Here is an 18,362-nt window from a genome sequence, read left to right as displayed (position 1 = left end):
TCACCCAACATTAAAAAATGGGGGAGGGAGGGGGGAGAGGGAAAGCCGAGAAACCAATCCAGACAATACATTCTGAGACACTCCACTATCAGGAGAGAGATAAACATTACAGATGTTAAAATCTTGAAATGCCCTTACCTGAACAGCCAGTCGCCGAAGTTGTATCTTGAGGCATAAGTTCACTATATACTGAGTCCAGAACATTTGCGCAAACTTCGCCTGATATCCTATCGTAGTCTACAAGACTCTTAAAATGTCCCCATTGGCCATGAAGGCAGTGGTCTGCATTGCTGGCAATCAAGTTTCCTGGAGGGCAGTGCAGAAAGCAGGGGAAGAGATTACAAGATATCATGGCTCAAACACTGCTAAAATTCCACTGGAGAATTGTACTGCCAACATACTGTGAGGGTGTGAAGAGACCAAGGAGGCAAGTTATGTAGCAGGGTCATCTGCTGCCACCGGTTGAGAGGTTGCTGTATCAACACACACAGGTACCGAGACACAGTGTGTGGTGTCATCTGGAGCCTCAGGGGCCACCGGCATCACCACCTTGGCCACAGAAGCAGGACCTGTGGGACTGGGCGGCATGGGGGCCAACCAGAATTTCCTTCCTCTTTGAAGACTACTTCTTGTATTTTCTCCTTAGGGAGTTTGGATGACTGGGAGGGCATCCCTGAATTAGTTTCAGGGACTGAAGACAATCTTAAGCTCTATGACCAGCAGCCTGTGGCTCTTCAGCCACTGGCTGGTATCCAGCTGCAGACCAGAAACACTGGAGTTTCCCAAGGTACCCCCTTCCTGACAGACACGAGAAGCTGGACAAGGGTGACTTGTGTGACTGGGGGATGAGGATCGACGTCCCCAGCGAGTGGGGAGATTATATCATAACTGTTTCACACAACATTGTCATGCATGCAGGGTGTAGATGCTCGTACTTTTCCTTGGTATGTTAAGTCTGTCCAGAGTCATTCCCTCCTCCCTCACCCCCCCCCCCCCCTCTCTCTCTCTCTCTCTCTCTCTCTCTCTCTCTCTCTCAATGACAGTGCATTCTGGTGAGCAGAGATAATTGTGCTCTCTACAGTTGATGCAACAGAGGGGTGGGGATAAAGAAACATTCATGACGAATTGTCATCCAAAATACCTACAGAGAGGGCTAGTGTTGTAATGTGAAGACTTGTGCCCGAATTCTATATATTCGGAGTGCCCGAATTCTATATATTCGGAGCACAGCATATGGGGTGGCAGGCTCAAATCCCAAGGTGAATGACCTGACAACAACCCTACTGGTTGGCCCCCTATGGACACAACGCACAGTGTACATCCTATCACTCCAAGTTGGTGTGCAGCTCATTGTCAGACTAAGATGAAGTCACAATGGAAAATGATGGCATGAACCATGTTTGATCTATTATGGGGAGTGAATCACTGGAATGTTACCAAGCTTGTCACACGTAAGCTATGCTTGTAACATGGCAGGGCAGATAATGCCTTTTTAATCAAAATTGACCCACTCTTCATTCTGGACATGACTGTTTCTCTGCTTGTCATTTAGCCCTATGTTCCTCCTAGTGCATAGGCAGTGAAGGTAACCTTTGAAGTCATAACTCTCTGCATTTTTTCCCTTCTGAAATGACTACTGGGGCTGCATGACCACCAGCAGGAGAACACTTCATATACAAGTCGTCTGTCATGGTGCCACCCACACCAAAAGGGTGCTCTCCTCCCCCTGAGCACCACACAGCCTCAGCAATAGCTACCTGGTCAGTAATCCACTGCTCAGGGCTCCATGTATGTTGTGACAGGCATACATGGGGAGGTTTCAGCTCGGTTGATTGATTTGGGGAAGGGGACAAAATAGCAAAGTTATTGGTCCCATCAGATTAGGAGAGAATGGGGAAGGAAATCTGCACTTTCAATGGGACCATCCTGGAATTTGCCTGAAGTGATTCAGGGAAATCACAGAAAACCTAAATCAGGATGGCTGGACGCGGGTTTGAACCAACGTCCTCCCGAATACACCACGCTACCTCACTCAGTTTCAGCTCCGACTCCAACAGTGTCATCCCTGTGTGATCAGGGGGCTATCATCACACAAGAACTTGACGACAATACCCCCCAACGAGATGGCGACAGTGCTGTTTTGGGCATACCTTATAGGAAAGGAAGGGTGCTTAGATGGAAGGGCACCAGTTCCAAGTGGGATCTACACCAGAAACACAATCTGATGTAAAGGAATACTGGAGGTATAGGCTTGCAGCATAGAAAGGGAAGTAGTGTTGTAAAGGCTGTAGCCCCATGGTAGTCAAGTATGTACTGAAAAAAAGAGTTGCAAGCCCCCTGCAGGTATGAATTTTTTGTTGTTGTTAGCTGTTGGTTATTATGTGGGATTGTGATTGGCAGGTAATATGGAGTTTGCATTACCTTCAGTTGTGAGGTCAGGATTTCATACTGGTTGTTGTTGTTTTTTTTTCAGTCCTGAGACTGGTTTGATGCAGCTCTCCATGTTACTCTATCCTGTGCAAGCTTCTTCATCTCCCAGTACCAACTGCAGCCTACATATTTCTGAATCTGCTTAGTGTATTCATCTCTTGGTCTCCCTCTGCGATTTTTACCCTTCACGCTGCCCTCCAGTACTAAATTGGTGATCCCTTGATGCCTCAGAATATGTACTACCAACAGATCCCTTCTTCTAGTCAAGTTGTGCCACAAACACCTCTTCTTCCCAATTCTATTCAATACCTCCTCATTAGTTATGTGATCTACCCATCTAATCTTCAGCACTCTTCTGTAGCACCACATTTCGAAAGCTTCTGTTCTCTTCTTGTATAAACTATTTATCGTCCATGTTTCACTTCCATACATGGCTACACGCCATACAAATACTTTCAGAAACTACTTTCTGACGCTTAAATCAATACTCGATGTTAAAAAGTTTCTCTTCTTCAGAAACACTTTCCTTGCCATTGCCAGTCTACATTTTATATCCTCTCTACTCCAACCATCATCAGTTATTTTGCTCCCCAAATAGCAAAACTCCTTTACTCCTTTAAGTGTCTCATTCCCTAATCTTATTCCCTCAGTATCACCCGATTTAATTCGACTACATTCCATTATCCTCATTTTGCTTTAGTTGATGTTCATTTTATACCCTCCTTTCAAGACACTGTCCATTCCGTTCAACTGCTCTTCCAAGTCCTTTACTGTCTCTGACAGAATTACAGTGTCATTGGCGAACCTTTTTTACTTCTTCTCCATGGATTTTAATACCTACTCCGAACTTTTCTTTCGTTTCCTTTACTGCTTGCTCAATATACAGATTGAATAACATCGGGGATAGGCTACAACCCTGTCTCACTCCCTTCCCAACCACTGCTTCCCCTTCTTGTCCCTCAACTCATAACTGCCATCTGCTTTCTGTACAAATTGTAAATAGCCTTTCGCTCCCTGTTTTTTACCCCTGCCACCTTCAGAATTTGAAAGAGTATTCCAGTCAACATTGTCAAAAGCTTTCTCTAAGTCTAAAAATGCTAGAAACGTAGGTTTGCCTTTCCTTAATCTTTCTTCTAAGATAAGTCGTAGGGTCAGTATTGCCTCACGTGTTCCCGTATTTCTACAGAATCCAAACTGATCTTCCCCAAGGTCAGCTTCTACCAGTTTTTCCATTCGTCTGTAAAGAATTCGCGTACGTATTTTGCAGCTGTGACTTATTAAACTGATAGTTCGGTAATTTTCACATCTGTCAACACCTGCTTTCTTTGGGATTGGAATTATTATATTCTTCTTCTACATCCTTTTCCATTTCCATAATATTGTCCTCAAGTAGCCCCCCCCCCCCTTGTATAGACCCTCTATATACTCCTTCCATCATTATGCTTTCCCTTCTTAGCTTAGAACTGGGTTTCCATCTGAGCTCTTGATATTCATACAAGTGGTTCTCTTTTCTCCAAAGGTCTCTTTAATTTTCCTGTAGGCAGTATCTATCTTACCCCTAGTGAGATAAGCCTCTACATTCTTACATTTGTCCTCTAGCCATCCCTGCTTAGCCATTTTGCACTTCCTGTCGATCTCATTTTTGAGAAGTTTGTTTTCCTTTCTGCCTGCTTCATTTACTGCATTTTTATATTTTCTCCTTTCATCAATCAAATTCAATATTTCTTCTGTTACCAAAGGATTTCTACTAGCCCTCGTCTTATTACCTAATTGATCCTCTACTGCCTTCACTATTTCATCTCTCAAAGCTACCCATTTTTCTTCTTCTGTATTTCTTTCCCACATTCCTGTCAATTGTTCCCTTATGCTCTCCCTGAAACTCTGTACAACCTCTGGTTTAGTCAGTTCATCCAGGTCCCATATCCTTAAATTCCCACCTTTTTGCAGTTTCTTCAGTTTTGATCTCCAGTTCATAGCCAATAGATTGTGGCCAGAGTCCACATCTGCCCCTGGAAATGTCTTACAATTTAAAACCTGGTTCCTAAATCTCTGTCTGATCATTATATAATTTATCTGAAACCTTTTAGTATTTCCAGGGTTCTTCCATGTATACAACCTTCCTTCATGATTCTTGAACCAATTGTTAGCTATTATTAAGTTACGCTCTGTGCAAAATTCTACCAGGCAGCTTCCTATTTCATTTCGTAGCCCCAATCCATATTCAGCTACTATGTTTCCTTCTCTTCCTTTTCCTACTGTCGAATTCCAGTCACCCATGACTATTAAATTTTCATCTCCCTTCACTACCTGAATAATTTCTTTTATCACATTATACATTTCATCAACTTCATCAGCAGAGCTAGTTGGCATATGAACTTTTACTACTGTAGTAGGTGTGGGCTTTGTGTCTATCTTAGCCACTATAATACGTTCACTATGCTGTTTGTAGCAGCTTACCTGCACTCCTATTTTTTTATTCATGATTAAACCTACTCCTGCATTACCCCTATTTGATTTTGTATTTATAACCCTATATTCACCTGACCAAAAGTCTTATTCCTCCTGCCACCGAACTTCACTAATTCCCACTATATCTAACTTTAACCTATCCATTTCCCTTTTTAAATTTCACTGTTCTACAAAAAAAAAAAAAACCTTTTTTTCTATTTCTGATAAAAAGTATTGTGATCCTAGTTGTAATTTGAGTGCTGAATTGAAAACTGTTTTTGGTTTTTTCCTGTCAGGGATAGTTTATGAGTAATCGCAATTTTATTTCTCTTTTCAATTTCTGATATAGTGCAGCAAACATGAGGTGAAATTCGACAAACAAATGCACATCTTTATGATGTTATAAGTTCATCACATTAATGGAGGGTGGGATCTAACATATAACACAGTAACCTTTGTGTATACACTTTGAAGCATTTATTTGACATGAGAAATTACAGAAAATGGACAAACAATGAGCCACTGCCTTGTAATGCACATCACTTTTTTCTCGTGTATTGTGAATCTTTCTTCTCTTGAATGATATTCCAGCAATAATCTGCTAACATAGAAGGTACCCACTTCCCTTCATAGCGCCTTTCTATGGTAGAAATGTCTTTATGGAATCTTTCCCCATGTTCATCCAATACGTCACTACAACTCTCTGTGAAGTAGTCCAGATGAAAGACCATCATATGTACCTTTCAAAGACATACTGCACCCCAAATCCTGATATGCTTTGATCATATCCTTCACCATTGCTTTGTAGTTAGTAGCTCTTCTTCTTCCGAGGAAGTTTTCCGACATCATCTTGAAACAGTCCCATGCAGTTTTTTCTTTATCAGTTAAACATGCTTCAAAATTTGCATCTTTCTGCAGCTCTCTGATTTGTGGGTCCACAAATACACCTTCCTTTATTTTTGCAGCTGAAAGATGGGGTAATTTGGTAGCTAGATATGCAAACCCACATCCTGTTGGATCCATGGCCTTCACGAATTGTTTCATCAGGCCAAGTTTGATGTGAAGCGGTGGAAGTAGTATATATTCAGGGGCTACCAGACTTTCACGTTGTACATTCTTTTCGCCAACTTTCCCTCTTCGCCGAGGCTATTTCTTTTTCACGTAGTGAGAATTTTGGTCTCGACTATCCCACTCGCAAAGAAAACAGGCATACTTTGTGTAGCCTTGTTGCATTCCCAGTTCCATAGCAATTACCTTGAAATCTGCACATATTTTCCATTTGTGTTCATTGTATTTTAATGAATTTAGCATACTTTGTACGAATACGTAATTCTCTTTGGTCAAACTAGCGTAAGATACTGGAACAGAGGGTATTTTATTTCCGTTATGGAGCAAAACACCCTTCAGACTTTTTTTCAATGCATCTATGAAAAGTCTCCACTCCAGTGAAATGTAAGTGAAGTTCAGCACTTTCATCAGGCCAGCAACGTCATTGCAAAATGTCAGTGCTTCGTCAGTTGAAAAATAAGAAATAAAGGCATGTTCTCTGTGCCTGAACACACTGATTTTAGTACTTTGGTGCAGTAGATTATACTCTTGTAATCTTGAACCAAGCAGCTGCGCCTTTTGTTTACTTAGTCCTAGATCACGTACTAAATCATTTAAATCTGCCTGTGTTAACAAATGTGGCGATGACTCACTTGTGTAGTGATATAAAGAATCATCATCTGTGATTTCTTCAGTACTACTTATTTACTGTCACTCGGAATTTGACCTCAAGCTCTTGAAGGTACTGGAAGGTTGTCGGAATGCTGCACTGGCATTCTCGCTGAAGGCAGATCTGGGTAAACAATGTGCCTCTTCGACCTTTTGTTTGTAAAACCCTGAATTTTTGTTAGACAGTAATAACAATCAGTAACATGGTCCTTCGGCTCCCTCCACACCATGGGAACAGCAAACAACGCCACATTCTTTCCACCACTGAATTAGTTTGCAGTAACATGTAGCACAACAGAAATGTGGTGCCCATTCTTTATCTTGGTTTCCTACCTCTACTCCAAAGTAATGTTTCTATGCTTTCTTTATGACTGAAGAAATTTTCTTCCTATTTCTGGCAAAAGTGAACTTCCCACAGATGTAGCAGAAGTTTTCCGGCTTATATCGACATCCACGATGACGTGGTTGGTTGGTTGGTTTTTGGGGGAAGGAAGTCGGCCGTGCCCTTTCAGAGGAACCATCCCGGCATTTGCCTGGAGCGATTTAGGGAAATCACGGAAAACCTAAATCAGGATGGCCGGACGCGGGATTGAACTGTCGTCCTCCCGAATGCGAGTCCACGATGACGTGGCATTTCTGCAAATTTAAAAATACCACTTTGGTAATACACCTGTATTAAATTAATAGTAGGGAACTAGAGGAACGCTGATGTGTAAAAACAAGCAGTCGTTTTACCTTCAGCACCAGGCTCAATCAGTTTACACACAGGAACTAAAAAATTCAACCGTGCTCGGAAATATGACACAGTTACTTGTCAGCAAAAAAAAAAAAAAAAAAAAAAAAAAAAAAAAAAAAAAAAAAAAAAAAAAAAAAAAAAAAACCACTCGTTAAGACTGACACAAATTGCGGCTAACACCACTGTTGTAAACTCGATGCAACTGCCCCTAGGAGGCGTGAAGCTTTACTGCCGAGGCTTTTTTTTTTTTTTGTGGGGTGTAAGGGCGCTCAACTACTGAGGTCATTAGCGCCCAGTCACTATTGTTAGAGCACATGGAATCTAGTAAAACTCAAGGGGAGGAGGGACACCAGAAAGACCTGACAAAGATGCAGATAAAATAAGTAAAAAGGTTTGATGTCTTTGGACAAGCCAGTCAAAGTTATAAAACGCAGAACACGAGCAGCTGCTCGAGCATCAACAGCTGAAATATCCGATAAAGTAGATGGCAGGGACAGGACAACACGAAATTGACTAAAACGGGGACACGACAATAAAACATGGCGCACTGTTAATGCCTGACCACAAGGGCACTGCGGGGCTGGGTCACCGGAGAGCAGGTAGCGGTGGCTAAACCGGCAATACCCAATCCGCAACCTGGTCAGAAGGACCTCCTCTCGCCGAGATGGTCGGGAGGAGGTTGTCCAAGCAGTTGGGAGCGGTTTTACTGCCCGGAGCTTGTTTCCTTGGAGGGATGACCAAGCATCCCACCACAACGACACAAGCCTCTTACATACATCCCCACGAACGTCAGATGACGGGACACAATGGGAGGCTGGCCGAGGCAGGAGGACTGCAGCCTTGGCTGCAGCATCCGCAGCCTCATTCCCAGGCACTCCTACATGTCCGGGAACCCACAGAAAGCTGAAAGGAGAACCATTATCAGCGAAAGAATGGAGGGACTGCTGTATCCGGTGAATCAAGGGATGGACCGGATAGGGAGCTCCAAGGCTCTGAAGAGCACTGAGTGAGTCAGAGCAGACTACATACGATGAATGGCGGTGGTGGCGGCGGGCATACTGAACGGCCTGATGGAGAGCAAAAAGCTCGGCCGTAAAGCTCGAACATTGGTCGAGGAGCCGGTATTTAAAGGTGGCGGCCCCAACGACAAAGGCACAGCCGACACCATCGTCAGTTTTGGAGCCATCGGTGTAAATAAAGGTGTGGCCGGCAAGTCGAGCACGAAGTTCGACAAACCGTGAGCAATACACTGCAGCCGGAGTACCCTCCTTCGGGAGTGAGCTGAGATCAAGATAAATATGAACCGGAGCCTGCAGCCAAGGTGGTGTCGGGCTCTCACCCTCTCTGAAGGTGGTAGGGAGGGCAAAATCCAATTGTCGAAGCAGGCGACGGAAGCGGACTCCGGGGGGCAGCAGGGCAGACACACACAGCCCATACTGACGGTCGAGAGAATCGGCGAAGAAGGACTGGTAAGAGGGGTGGTCGGGCATAGACAACAGCCGGCAGGCATACCGACACAGCAGTACGTCGCGCTGGTAGGTCAATGGTAATTCGGCAGCTTCAGCATAAAGACTCTCGACAGGACTAGTGTAGAAGGCTCCGGTCGCAAGACGTATCCCCCGATGGTGGATGGAGTTGAGCCGGCGTAAGAGGGATTGCCGAGCGGACGAGTAGACGAAGCTCCCATAATCCAGCTTCGATCGGACAATGGACCGATACAAGCGAAGCAGGACAGTGCGATCCGCTCCCCAAGATGAACCGCTAAGAACTCTGAGGACATTAAGGGAACGTGTACAATGGGCCGCCAAATAAGAGACATGTGGAGACCAACACAGTTTCCTGTCCAACGTGAGCCCTAGAAACTTAGTTGTTTCCACGAATGGGAGAACAACAGGACCGAGATGTAAGGATGGCGGAAGGAATGCTTTATATCGCCAAAAGTTGGTACAAACCGTCTTCTCTTCAGAGAACCGGAAGTCATTTGCCACGCTCCATGAGTAGAGGCTGTCTAGACAACGCTGAAGGCAGCGCTCCAGGAGGCACGTTCTCTGGGCACTGCAGTAGATCGCGAAGTCATCGACAAAGAGAGAGCCTGAGACATTAGGTGGAATACAATCCATAATTGGATTGATCGCGATGGCAAAAAGGGCTACGCTCAAGACGGAGCCCTGAGGCACTCCGTTCTCCTGGAGGAAGACGTCAGACAATACGGAACCCACACGTACCCTAAACTTTCGATCCGTTAAAAAGGAATCAATAAAAAGGGGCAGGCGACCGCGTAGGCCCCACCTGTGCATAGTGCGGAGGATACCTCCTCTCCAACAGGTATCATAAGCCTTCTCCAAGTCGAAGAACACGCCTACCGTTTGGCGCCTTCACAAAAAGTTGTTCATGATGAATGTCGACAACGTCACAAGGTGGTCAACAGCGGAGCGGCGGCGACGAAAGCCGCATTGGACATTAGTAAGTAGCCGTCGAGATCCAAGAATCCAGACTAACCGAGCATTAACCATGCGCTCCATCACCTTACAGACACAGCTTGTAAGAGAAATGGGGCGGTAACTAGAAGGAAGGTGTCTATCCTTCCCGGGTTTGGGTATAGGAACAACGACGGCGTCACGCCAACGCATGGGGACCTGACCTTCGGTCCAGACGCGATTGTAGGTACGAAGAAGGAAGCTTTTGCCCGCCGGAGAAAGTTGTGCCAGCATCTGAACGTGAATGGCATCTGGCCCCGGAGCAGAGGACCGGGACAGTGCAAGCGCACGTTCGAGTTCCCGCATAGTAAAGGGGGCATTATAAGTTTCCAGATTCAGCGAGTGGAAGGAAGGTCGCCGAGCCTCTTCTGCCTCTTTCCTGGGAAAGAAGGCAGGGTGGTAATGGGCGGAGCTTGAAACCTCCGCGAAAAAGCGGCCAAAGGCGTTGGAGACAGCCACAGGATCAACAAGGACCTCATGACCTGAGGTCAGGCCAGGTACCGAGGAGTGGGCCTTAATGCCCGACAGCCAGCGCAGGCCACTCCAAACGACGGAAGAGGGAGTAAAACTGTTAAAGGAGCTGGTAAAAGAGGCCCAACAAGCTTTTTTGCTGTCTTTGATGACTCTACGGCATTGCGCTCGGAGTCGTTTGTATTCAATACAATTCGCCAACGTAGGATGGCGGCGAAAGGTGCGTAAAGCACGTTGTCGAGCACGGATAGCGTCCCTACAAGCCTCGTTCCACCAGGGGACAGAAACGCCACGTGAAGAAGAGGTAGTACGAGGAATGGAACGTTCGGCAGCATTGATGATAACAGCCGTGAGGTATTCGACCTGACTGTCACAACTGAGAAAATCGTGGTCCGGAAAGGTCGCCAGGGAGGAGTAAAGTCCCCAGTCAGCTTTCGGTATGTTCCAGCGCGAAGGACGTGGGGATGTGGTGTGGTGCAGGAGACGAACGACACAGGGGAAGTGGTCGCTCGAATAGGTGTCAGAAAGGACATACTACTCGAACCGACGGGCAAGAGTGGTAGAACAGATCGAGATGTCCAAGTGGGAGTAGGTATGAGTAGAGTCCGAGAGGAAAGTCGGGGCGCCGGTATTGAGGCAGACAAGATTGAGATGGTTGAAGACATCCGCTAAGAGTGAGCCTCTTTGACAGGATGCAGGAGAGCCCCGAAGGGGATGATGGGCATTGAAGTCACCAAACAATAAAAACGGCGGGGGAAGCTGAACGATCAGGTGCATCATGTCAGCCCGACTAACAGCAGATGACGATGAAGTGTAGATGGTACAAACTGAAAAAGTAAAAGCAGAAAGAGTAATACGGACAGCTATTGCTTGGAGTGGGGTGGTCAATGGGATGGGATGGTAATAGACATCGTCCCAAACGAGCAACATGACCCCACCATGAGCTGGGATACCGTCCACAGGGGTGAGGTCATATCGCTCCGAGGTATAGTGGGTAAAGGCAATACGGTCAGTCGTGCGCAACTTGGTTTCCTGGAGACCAAGGACGAGCGGACAGTGCAGGCGGAGGAGCAGTTGTAATTCCTCCCGATGAGATCGAATACCTCTTATGTTCCAATGTAACAAGGCCATCGCTAGTCAAAAAGTTGGGGGAACGAGACGGGGGAAGAGCTGGTCACCTCGACGGCCGCGGAGGGCCAGGTTGTGAGGGAACAACGCTACAACTGGCGGGAGGCGGATCCGGTTCCATCAAGTCGTCGCCAACTGCGGCTGCTGTCCCTGGTTGTGTAGGAGGGGCAGCATCATTTGCCGACGAGAGGCCAGCTGAGCACCTGGCAGCAGAGCGTCCCGGCGAAACTGAGGACGGCCGGGAGCAGCGACTCACGGATGGAGCGTCAGACGGGGTGGAGAGGGGGATAGAGACTACTTCTTGGAGGCCTTTTTGGAAGGCCGAGGAGGCACAGGGATGGTGGGCTGGACCCGAAGAAGGTCCTCACGCGCGGGGTCCATTTGGTAACGCCGGACCTCGGACGCTGGGGTCCGGAACGTTTCCCCGATGGATGCCTGAGAAGAGGATCGCTTCTCAGGTGGCGGGGGGAGAGGAGGAGGAGGAAGGGTGGCCCCTGGGGCAGAGGGGGTGGGGGCCACGGGGGAGGAGGATTTGGAAGGGAGGGATTTGGGAGGCGGAGGCAGAGCCCCCTGATGGGCGGAGGAGGCGGAGGGGGGACGGGATAGGGGTGAGGATACCGCGGAAGGAGTGGACACAACTGAGGCAAACGAAGTGTGTCAACGGCACGGGATGGAGGCGGTCATACTTCTTCCTGGCCTCAGAATAAGAGAGCCGATCCAAAGTTTTGAGTTCTTGTATCTTCTTCTCCTTCTGATATGCGGGGCAGTCTGAGGATCTAGGCGAGTGGATGCCAGGACAATTAATGCACCGAGGTGGTGGGGTGCATGTATGTTCCTCACGAAGAGGACATCCACAGTCGCCACAAAGGGGCTCAGCCTCACACCGTGACGACATATGCCCAAAGCGCAAACACCGAAAACAGCGCATTGGAGGCGGGACGTAGGGTCGCACGTCGCACCGGTAGCACATCACCTTTACCTTCTCTGGGAGAACGTCCCCCTCGAAGGCGAGGATAAAGGCCCCGGTGTCGATGCGACGGTCTTTGGGGCCGTGCTGGACTCGCCGGACGAAATGCACGCCTCGGCGCTCCAGGTTGGCCCTGAGCTCCTCATCAGATTGTAGCAGGAGGTCACGATGAAAAATAACCCCCTGCGTCCTATTTAGTGCCAGATGCGGGACAATAGACACTGGGATGTCCCCTATGCGGTCGCACACCTGGAGCACCGCCGACTGTGTGGCGGAGGTGGTCTTGATAAGAACGGACCCTGAACGCATCTTGCTGAGAGCCTCGATTTCCCCGAAGATGTCCTCAATGTGCTGAACAAAGAACATGGGCTTGGAGGTGGCGAACGTCCCCCCATCGGTTCGAGAACAGACCAAATAGCGGGGGAAGTACTTCGCCCCAAGCCGGCGGGCCTGTCCCTCCTCCCAGGGAGTGGCCAAGGGGGAAAGGGCAGGAGAACCAGAACTAGAAACGGTACCTTTTCTTTTGAAAGACTCGGCCGCAGAGCGACCTGATACGTGTTGCCGTTTCATCTGCGAAACGTCCGCCCCGATACCACCCACTCCGACCAGGGGCTCTCCCCACGGGCGCCACCCAGCCTCAGCAAGGGCCACCTGGCAGGATGACCATTGCCGGGAGTCCTGATGCCCCAAGGAGACGGGCATCTACTCCTTGGCCGACGTGGGGAGGGTGCAGCTCAGGGATCGGCAGTACGATCCCTGTGTTGTCAGGGGGCTACAACCTAGACGGTACATGACGACCCCACCACAACGGGCTGGCTACCGTGCTGGATTTCTGGTGCCATGGAAAGTCCATCATGATCATAGGTGCTGATGGGGACGCATATGGGCATAACTTGTACAACCCATCAGGCGTTTAGGCCCAATTTGAGGAATAATGGGTATTGGTACAACGCCGGTACAATGCTGAGTGCCAAGGTCTTAGTGCACTTAGGACCAGTGATACACCACGTAAGATGTCCTTCCCCAAAAGGCTCGTACTTCTGTAGAATTTTGAAAAATGGAGGTCAAACCCCAAGGGGGACCATCACATGGAAGGCCGAAATGGTTGAAACTCCTTTTAGTCGCCTCTTACGACAGGCAGGAATACCTCGGGCTTATTCTTACCCCAGACCCGCAGGGGGGGACTGCCGAGGCAGCGACCGGCTGTCGCCGTTCGAGTTAATGAGATGTTTCAGGTGGTCTTAATGACATAGGTGTGGCAGCGGTAACCTAATGATGTCTGATTCTTCCCACCTGCTGTTGCACAAGAAATTATCACGTTCTATCACTACTGGATGCGGCAACATAACCGTATTTCTGTATAACGTCTCTGTGTTTGCCATGAATTGTGAATATACATATATATACGTATTACATAAAAAGTATCCCTGACAACGATATTTTGTTTACATATTTGAATTTCCCACAGTAAAATGGTCTAGAAGCACATACTTTAATATCAGAAATAGATCCCATGTCGAACAGTGTTTTCTAACCTACCTGCCCAATTAGGGGATCTGACATTCCACACTCCGATCCGTAGAATGCCAGTTTTCTTTCTCCTGATAACGACTTCCTTCTGAGTAGTCCCCGCCCGGAGATCCAAATGGGGGACTATTTTACCTCCGGAATATTTTACCCAAGAGGACGCCATCATCATTTAATCATACAGTAAAGCTGCATGCCCTCGGGAAAAATTACGGCCGTAGTTTCCCCTTGCTTTTAGCCGTTCACAGTACCAAAACAGCAAGGCCGTTTTGGTTAGTGTTACAGGGCCAGATCAGTCAATCATCCTAACTGTTGCCCCTGCAACTACTGAAAAGGCTGCTGCCTCTCTTCAGGAACCACACGTTTGTCTGGCCTCTCAACAGATACCCCTCCGTTGTGGTTGCACCACAGTATGGCTATCTGTATTGTTGAGCCACGCAAGCCTCCCCACCAACAACAATGTCCATGGTTCATGGGGTGTCATATTGGTTATATGTGCAAATCTTGTTTTTATGGCGAACTTCATTTTAGCTATATAGGTCAAGTCACAGATACTAGATTTGTCTAGTTGTGTTTGATTTTGTGGAATTGTGGATTCTGTTCGAGCTATATGGGTCACATGAAGTTTCCCGTGCCAACTATGGCAGGTTATGGACCTATGGGGGGGGGGGGGGGGGGCACAGTACCAGACTTCATTCAAGCTACATAAGTCAAGTGAAATTTCTAGTACAAGTTTTTTCTTATTGCTGAGGAATGGTTTTGCTTGATTCTTACATTACTATTTTTTTTTATGTGTCTTTGTTATAAGGATTATCATAGGTTTAATTTGTCCCAACTTAAAACTTCCTAATGCCCACAGTTCTTCCATTAGTGTAGTGTTATTTCCAGAATTAAATATTTGTCATATTATTTGTGTTTGTTAAAATGTAGAAGAAGTGTCTACATGGTCACCATATTTTATAGGGTCAGTCAAATTAAAACAAGACGGATGGAAAAAGGAAGTAAACTTTATTTCAGAAGCAATTGTCGTAACTGTCTATACATTTATCCCACTGAGACAAGATAGTCACTGCCTCCATAGAAAAATGTGTGTGTGAGGAGGAGGGAGGAGGAGGATATTGGTGTTTAACGCCCCGTCGACAACGAGGTCATTAGAGACGGAGCACAAGCTCGGATTAGGGAAGGATGATGAAGTCTGCCGTGCCCTTTCAAAGGAACCATCCCGGCATTTGCCTGGAGTGATCGAGGGAAATCACGGAAAACCTAAATCAGGATGGCCGGACGCGGGATTGAACCGTCGTCCTCCCGAATGCGAGTCCAGTGTCCTACCACTGCGCCACCTCGATCGGTAAAATGTGTGTGTATGTGTGTGTGTGGGGGGGGGGGCACTTGTTGCTCTGGCTGTTTTGATTATGACTCAGAAGTTTCACTGGGAAGCCCTTACACAGTGCCCATCCAGTTTCTGATATAGAAGAGTGTTCGATACGAGTTATCAGCTTTGACCAGCAACATAAGAAACATGCAACAAATGCCGTAAACAATATGCTGACTATTACATGATATTATTGGTGATTTTTTTCAAGTGGGCTAAGGTACATATCAGTCTGTCACCATAACGAGGTTCTTTTATTATCACATTCATTGGCTTCAGGCTTCAACTCACAACCAAACTTACTTTCCAACATAACCTACACCTCGGGTGAAGCTACAGGTTAACCCCTTCACCCCGCCCTCCCCAAATTTGTTAGTTTCGCCAACTAACAACAAAATTGAATATATGTACCAAATGGTTATGCAACATAAGCCATTAACATTACATCACAGGCCAAAGCTGACAACGCATCATACATTCCTCTTGACCCGCCAATCTCTCCCCATATGATTTCCATACCTTTGGAATGCTAAGACAATCGTGACTGTATTTGCTTTGGATGAAGAGTTGCATGCCTGACTACAACCAACCACAGTTACACGTCCCCTGAAGTTACATGTTCCCATGAAGGCAATGACCCTCTTCTATCAGCAGGATTACCGTATTAACAGTCATATGGTGTTTACTTTTTTCATGTCTGCTTTTCATTTGAATGTCCCTTACATAAGCTTGAAATAGGGGTGCCATCTTAACGCCACATGTCAAAGCGGACGGGTGATAATGTAATCTTCATTTTATGTATACCTAGCAAAGTACAACCAGTCAACCCACAAGTGTTCAAGAGGAATATTCAATAGAAGTCATGGTACTTGGCCAGTGACAATGTTAATGGTTGCCGTTATGTCACCTTTTGGTGCATGTATTCAGTTTTATTGTTGGCTGCCAGAATGCTAACGGGGAAAAACTTGTTGTGGTGACACATTGGTCTGCAGGTACAGGTTAGGTTGGAAGCTAACAGTTTGGTTGTGAATCGGCAGAGTCAACAAATGTGCCTTAAAGAAACCTGGTTGGAGATTGTTACAGCATTTACCACAGGTTCGTGTTCCAACAGAAACAAACATTACTGCAAAAGAGTGGAAATGTTTCAAGTACAGACTTCATTTTTTGAAACACTGAATGTTTAAAATATTTAGTTGCAGTAAGTGTATAATTTAACGCTGTTAATGTCTACGTGATTCGAGTCACAGCATAAACACACATTGCAGGGTCTCAAGAACAACAAACAATTTGTGCATCTTTTACATGCAACATATGTTATGTAATTGGTCTCTGCGACAAATGCTTTAGATGTAGCATCATTTCTGTTGCTTAACAATATGTTGTTGGTTATTGTGGATAGTAGCTTTGATAGTGTTGTAAACTAAACCTATACATGTCTACAGGTAATTACAAGTACTGAAGACCATGTACAGTTAGTCTTTCACTGTTTTTAATAGCAGTTGTGGTGACAGACTGAGTCACTAATCCCTTTATTTCTCCTAAGGGGGTGGGATATAAGTGTGCCTTCCCCATAAATACAGTTAATACAAGCCAAGTTGAATGTAATTTTGTTGAGCATTAAATGCGCTATGCCCATGTGACTAAGGTAGTACTGTACGTCAATGAGAGTCAAAAGTAAAAAGGGTTTTGACTGAACATTTAAATAGATCTTAAGAAACGTGTTTCTATCGAATGATAGAAATTACTTCAGTAAATAATGGGGAAGAAAGTTTACATGTATACAAATTGCACGCAACGTTACCAATCTTTTGAAAATAGGTCAGAATTAGCTTGCAAAAAGGTTGGTGAAATGATTTATGAAACCCGGTATGCATATGTGATTTCAATATCCGTTAGCCCATCCGTCCATACTTAGATTTTCTGTTATTCTCCTAAATTGATTACAATGAATACCGGTAAAGTTGCAGCTACGTGCTATTCCAGCCTCATCTTTGTTTAGCAAAGTTTCTGTACATCCTTAATGACCTCGCCGTATAGGAAAATTATATTGTAAATTAGGATACTTACTTTGAAGCACCAAAGGCACTCCCCATGTGCTATTCGGTAACTATATGTCTTTATTCCTTGTCAGCCTTGTGTTTAAAAGACGATGTGCATCGTAAATTTAAAATACAAGACGACTAAAGAAAGTCGTCAATAAGAAATAAGCAGACTGCAACGTTGTAATTTGACGACTTCTGCAAAACACACCACCTGATCCTCCAAATCTGTCACTATCAGCATATTTTTAATTTCGATATCACTAAAAAACAATGACACTAGGTCCTGGTTCCTGCATTTTAGCTCTACACATGTAAATCATTTTACCGAGAGAAAGTCTTACAGTACATTCATCCAGGAACTAAAGCACTGTCAGTGCAACTGTAACAACATTACCTAAGTCATCTACGGGAAGGAAAGCGACACGATTGCTCAACACAACACACGAAATTCATCATTTGTTTTGTCACAACAGTACGAATGACTAAAAAGGCACAGTATACATAACTCACCTCCTTCCGTCCCCTTGACAGCTTCACACCCAAATACGCCGACAACTAAACAGCAGCGCAGCTGATGAGCAGAGATAAAAACGCTGGGCAATAACCAAAGATATTACACATGAAATCGACAAACAAAAGCATTCTGATGCCAAGGCCGCATGTGGCATACTCGGTAGTCGGTACTTTTTTGTAGGATGGAAGGAACCAGACTGCTATGGTCATCAGTCCAACTCGGTACTTTCAGAGGATGATGTTTGGTTTGTTCGGCGCTAAACTGCGCGGTCAATAGCGTTCTTACACATTCCCGATCTATACACAGTCCAATCTAGCCACTTTCATGGATGATGAGGTCAACTAACTGCCCAGTCCCCGGGCAGAGAAAATACCCAACCCAGCTGGGAATCAAACTCGGGGCCCACTGATCTAGAAGTAGCAATGCTAGCCACAAGACCACGAAATGCGGACATACTTTCACAGACGAAAATAGTAATATTATTGGCTACTGTACTTATATTCTGCAGACCACAAGCTTGAAATTACGAATTTA

At 45.9% G+C, this 18,362-nt stretch overlaps 1 protein-coding gene across 1 annotated transcript in view; it reads right to left on the bottom strand.

Annotated features, from left to right (window-relative positions):
* The window catches only part of LOC126198988 (synaptosomal-associated protein 25), a 393,632-nt gene extending 375,721 nt beyond the window's left edge, over nt 1-17,911 (bottom strand). The window contains exon 1 of the mRNA XM_049935684.1: nt 17,825-17,911. The gene's annotated coding sequence lies outside the window, so the exon portion shown is untranslated. The remainder of the gene's footprint in view (nt 1-17,824) is intronic.
* Between the last annotated feature and the right edge of the window lie 451 nt (nt 17,912-18,362).

The sequence above is a fragment of the Schistocerca nitens genome, chromosome 1 (assembly GCF_023898315.1).
Source record: "Schistocerca nitens isolate TAMUIC-IGC-003100 chromosome 1, iqSchNite1.1, whole genome shotgun sequence".
In the NCBI taxonomy this organism is placed as follows: Eukaryota; Metazoa; Arthropoda; class Insecta; order Orthoptera; family Acrididae; genus Schistocerca; species Schistocerca nitens.
The sequence above is the reverse complement of the archived record's forward strand: the minus strand, read 5'-3'. Positions and strand labels throughout refer to the sequence as shown.